The sequence below is a fragment of the Raphanus sativus genome, chromosome 4 (genome assembly GCF_000801105.2).
Source record: "Raphanus sativus cultivar WK10039 chromosome 4, ASM80110v3, whole genome shotgun sequence".
Lineage (NCBI taxonomy): Eukaryota > Viridiplantae > Streptophyta > Magnoliopsida > Brassicales > Brassicaceae > Raphanus > Raphanus sativus.
The window spans coordinates 14,360,307-14,366,225 of NC_079514.1; the positions used below are offsets into that span (position 1 = coordinate 14,360,307).

At 28.7% G+C, this 5,919-nt stretch overlaps 1 long non-coding RNA gene across 1 annotated transcript; it reads right to left on the minus strand.

The window, feature by feature from the left end:
* Nucleotides 1-3,763: 3,763 nt before the first annotated feature.
* On the minus strand, nt 3,764-5,919 carry LOC130510991 (uncharacterized). The gene is made up of 2 exons (XR_008944770.1): nt 5,188-5,919; nt 3,764-4,001 (listed from the first exon to the last, which is right to left on the minus strand). It is a non-coding gene; the product is annotated as an uncharacterized LOC130510991 (long non-coding RNA).

Consider the following 5,919-nt stretch of genomic DNA (forward strand, 5'->3'; position numbering starts at 1 on the left):
CTTTAAACCTGAAGGATCATATTCTGCATTTTAAGCACTTATTCTTATTTTATAGGACCACTTCTCATCTCACGTCTCTCTACACAACCGATGTGGGACGATTGAGTAAATCTTTTTGTTCCCTCTCCAACTATTCGCCTCTTAGATAGAAAGTCTCTGATTCGCTTGGAGGGTTACAAGCTTACAATCCATATGCCGTGCAAGTGTCCGTTTCAGGAGAATTTTTCTTTCGTTTCACCCTCTAGCATAGGCGAATCCAAATATTTTTTTCAGTGGGTGAACAAATGTTAGGATATATGTAATTCTGTTTGCTTCTCTTTTTTTGATAAACTTTGTTTTCAGTGCTGTTTTATTACCAATTTATTCTGAATCTATTAAAGTTTTTTATTGTTCTTTTGTATGGTTCTTTCAATTGGTTTGGAAAGATAAAACTTTCGGTTCAGTTGAACCATTTATAAAAAGTAACTAGATTTTGATCCGTGTTTTGAAAGCGCGAGTTTTTATTAAACTATAAACAGTTTAATATGAATTAGTATTTGTTGATTGTTGTACATTATTTTAAATATTAAAGCATATAATTTTTTTACAATTATATAAATTAGTTTATTTCAAATTTTGCATGTATATTTTTTATGTAAATCTTATTCCTGTGCATTTTATTTGGATCCAAAACACGAAACAAAACCAAAAATATAGATTCGGTTCGAATCCGCTAAAATACTTATTGGTTATTTTAAGATCCGTAAATTTTGGGTCTGGTTCGGATCATACGTGAGACCCATCAGATACCCAAAGTACTCATCTTTTTACAAAAGTTGGAATATTATCCCTTATGTATTAATTGAGGAACATTATAACATTTGAATGTAGTCACGTGTCATCACCACGATGATTTTTGGAATTCTAAGAAAAATATGTTGGTCCATCTAAATATATATTATTCTTTTATAAAATTAATTATCAAATTGATTAATAATGCATAAAAAATATTCTTCGTTCTTTTCTTACACAGAAGCTACAAAATTATTTAATATGAGTAACATATATATATATGACAATTAATAATTTTGAATAATAAATATTTGATAATAATTTTGCATTCTCCATCTTTTTGTTTAATTTGTGATGTTAAAAATTTTAAACAATCACATTAAATATATAATAAAAATATAGTTTATTTCTTATATGTTATATTTTGAATTTTAAAACAACTATAAATTATTAAAACTGTTAAAATCTTTTTTTTGTTCACAAACTGTTAAAAACTGTTAAAAATATTACGATGAAAATTTTGTTGGTTTACTTTTTTTGTTATAAAAAAATACAAATGATCATAAAATCATATGAATATGAAGTATCATAGTGTAGATATTCAAACTATATATATTTTTTTATTTTTTCCAGTAAACAATATATTATTATACGATTTACTATTGAGATGGAAATGCACAAATAATATATATCAGAGATCCTGGCCATGAATTTTATGCCGTAGACAAATATTATATTACATTGATTTTCTTTCTATATTTCATTTTTGTAAATATTTGTAATATTAAACATGTATTATAGTGTGTTGTGCACATCAAGCATGTATGCAAATATATTAAAAACAATTATCTTTAAATTTAATACGATTAGGGAAATATATGGTAGCAATACGAACGTTATACTATGTTATAAATATGTTTACTGTACAATTAATAATATGTTAAGTTTTAGAATTATTGGTTCGTCAATAGGCACGTATAATATGTTAAGCATCACTTTTATAATTAGGCATGTAAATATTAATCCTCTTTTATGGGCCCAATAATAAAAACTAATGCCAGCTAAATATAAGGTAGTATATTTAGTTAGAGAAATAATAGGTAAAACCAAAAATATTGTTAGTTAAATGAAAGGGTCCAAAACAACTTGTATAAGTCGACTTTTCAAGACTGATTTCCTTTTAATAGTATAGATTGACAGATCTACTGCGGATGGTGGCGACGGGCTTACCGGCTTCAAGTGATGGAGTTCTTGATGCAAACTATGGTTACTTCGAAAGACAACATGAAGTTCTATGGAACGGTAATCTCTTTGACTCTATTAATAGAACAAAATAGAGAGTTGTTTTATATCGGTGGCTCCTACTAGAGTAATAAAAAGAGAATGACAATCGTTTTCAAGTCACGCTGAAGCGTGGAGCTTTTGGATTAATATAAAAGTTATCTCCTTTAAGATTTATTTATTCCAGAAGCAAATATAAATCTTTTATATGAAAAGTTTTCAGTCATCATGCGCAAAATAGATGTGTTAGTTTATTTTGGATCCCTACTCGTATATCCCTTTTCTATGTTGTTTTTTTTTGTTCTCATTGTTTAGAACTCGTTGCCTTGAAGGCTTAATAAAACATTACATTTTTAGAAAGACTTCCTAAATATTTTAGATAGTAAGTAAAATATTTAAGAAATTCTTCCTGAAAATTTAATATTTAATTAAACAGAAAAAAATGTTAGGATATCTAATAGAATATTTAGGAAGAGTTTCCTATAAATTTAATATTTTATTAAAAATGAAAAATGTTAAAATAGCAAATAAACTATTTAGGAAGGACTTCCTGTAAAATTTAATATTTAATTAAAAATAACATTTTAGGATAGCAATTAAAAGATTTAGGAAAGGCTTCCAGAGAATTTAATATTTAATCAAAAAAAAGATAATGTTAGGATATATAATAGAATATTTAGGGAGAATTTCCTATAAATTTAATATTTTATTAAAAATGAAAAATGTTAAGATAGCAAGTAAACTATTTAGGAATGGCTTACGGAAAATTTAATATTTAATTAAAAAATAAAATTTTAAGATAGCAAGTAAAAGATTTAGGAAGAGTTCGAGAGAATTTAATATTTAATCAAAAAAAGATAATGTTAGAATATCTAATAGAATATTTAGGAAGAGTTTCCTATAAATTTAATATTTTATTTAAATGAAAAATGTTAAAATAGCAAGTAAACTATTTAGGAAAGGCTTCCTGAAAATTTAATATTTAATTGAAATATAAAATTTTAGGATATCAAGTAAAAGATTTAGGAAGGGCTTCGAGAGAATTTAATATTTAATCAAAAAAAGATAGTGTTAAGATATCTAATAGGATATTTAGGAAGAGTTTCCTATAAATTTAATATTTTATTAAAATGAAAAAATGTTAAAATAGCAACTAAACTATTTAGGAAAACCTTCTTGAAAATCTAATATTTAAATAAAAATAAAATTTTAGGATAGCAATGAAAAAATTTAGGAAGGGTTTCCAGAGAATTTAATATTTAATCAAAAAGATAATGTTAGGATATCTAGTAGAATATTTAGGAAGAATTTCTTATAAATTTAATATTTTATTAAAAATAAAAAATGTTAAAATAGCATGCAAACTATTTAGAAAGGATTTCCTGAAAATTTAATATTTAATTAAAAATAAAATTTTAGGATAGCAATTAAAAGATTTAGGAAGGACTTCTAGACAATTTAATATTTAATAAAAAAGATAATGTTAGGAAGGGCTTCCAGCAATATTGTCTAATTAGTGATTTACCATTTGACACTATTAGAACATCTCCAACCCATTGCTATTTTCACCCCTATAATAACATTTAGAGGTGAAATTGCTCCAATCCACCTTTATTTCTTCTTCTATAATAGAGGTTTCTATTTTTTCCTCTATTTATAGAGAAAGAAATAATATTCCTCTATTTTTTATTCTATATTTTAAAAATTGCTATTTTAGGGAAATACATTGGAGCATATCTCACCTTTATTATAGAGTTCCCTTATTTTAGAGGTGAAAATAGCAAAATACATTGGAGATGGTCTTAGAAACTGTTCTTAAAATTTTATGACACTAATACTAATACCCCTATCCACCAACCATTCTCTTCTTCCTCTCTCCCCTTCCTTTTCCTCCGCCATCTTCTCCTCCGCCCAGCTCAGCCACAACGTCTACATCTGCCCCTATATCCCTGAAAGCACAAGCAGAACAACAAACATCTTATGTTATTATTGTTAAGAGGACCGATCAAACAGCAAAGCTCTTTTACTAAAACTGAACTAGATCTTGACCCGTGTGACCGCACGGGTATTAATTTTCTGTTTTAGTTTTTATTTATTTATACTAAATGATGTATTTATAATACTTGATCGTTTTATATTGACTACGTTAGGGATGTGTATTTGGATACCCACTAATTCCGTTAAAATCCATTTGAGTTTGAGATTCCAGAGTTTAAAGATTTCAGCAACATTCAAATATTTATAAATTTTGGTTTCGGTTTGATTCGGATATTTCCGGGTTCGGTTCGAATACAAATAACCCGTTTGAATTATTTTAAAATTTTCAAAATTTATATATACTTTAAATTTCTCAAAACATATAAATTTGAGTAATGTAAGCCAAAATATCTAAATTAAAAATTAAAAAACAGGTTGAACTTCAATATTTGGATGAAGAATAAATATATATGTTAAATATTTTTGGTGTTTGATTATTGTTTATCTATTTTATATGTTTACTTTTGACTATTTTTTTATATTTTCAAATAGTTTAGACAACATTAAGTTGACAAAAAATAACAACTTTAAAATATCATTAGTTGTTGAAGAATAAAAAAACAAAATACATTAATCTAACTAAAAAGACAAACATTAAAATAGGAAAGAAAAAAAACACTTTAATCTAACTGAAAAAGACAAACATTAAAATAGGAAAGAAAAAGAAACACATTAATATAACTAAAAAAGACAAGCATTAAAATAGGAAACTCAATTTAATTCTCAATGGCATAGAAGTGTAATTAAATTTGAAAACTAAGGGTATTTTTATACGTGTACTTCTGTTTTAATAAGATAGATGAAGGAAAAAACAGAAACCAATTAACACAAATCAAGAAAATTGATCTGAGATTGCAAGATTGGAGCATCGAATAAGCTAAGTAACCATCTCAAAACTAAAATCACACTAAACCCCCAATTTAGCAAAGTATCCCCTTTTCTTTTTTTAAAAAGAGCATTTCACCTGGAAGAAGATGAAGTAGTAGAACAAAATAAAGCGTAAAGATAAATCGATTAATAAAATCGAAACACTTTAGAGAACAAAGAAAGCGTGAAGAAGAGACAAAGGTGTTATTTAAAAAAAATAGTCGAGCTTACTGTCACGTAAGCATCATCAACGGCACTGAAGCACAACACCGAGCTTTTGACGCCACCAAGTCGTCTCCCACCCCGAGCTCTTCTCCCCAGCTCTCTCCCTGTCCAACACCGAGATCTCTCTCTCCTTTCTCCGTCTTCTTCTCCTCCGCCGCACTCGCCTCCGGATCCCCGCCTCCACCGCCGAGCGTCTCCACCAACAACAAGGAACTGGGCGGAGGAGATACTGCATCTGATACAGAAACTAACAACAAGGAACTAAGATTTAACGCCGATCGTTATTGACAAGCACAATCTCGAACAAGACGAAGAAGATGAATTGATTTCTGAGAATGCAGTGGTCCGGATATGAATCACGCCGGAGATGATGATATCTGAGACAAGAGGTGCAAACGACGACGGATAGAGGCGAGAGGAGATGACGATGGAAGGAGAAGCTGGTGGAGATCGTGGTCCCGGAGCCGCGGTGAAGAAGAAGAAGCACGAGGCTGTAGATTTGACGAGATTGAAGCTGACGGCGATCAAAATCAGAGAGCGTCCTAGTCCTAGTGTCGAAGAGATCTAGAAAAAGAATTGCAGTCATGAGAGAGAGAGAGAGAGAGAGAGAGAGAGAGAGAGAGAGAGAGAGAGAGAGAGAGAGAGAGAGGCGTTTCTGATTTTTGTCTGTTTGTTTAATTAATTTTAAAACAAAGGTATTAGAGATATTTTACCAATTAATCAATGTCATTTATATGA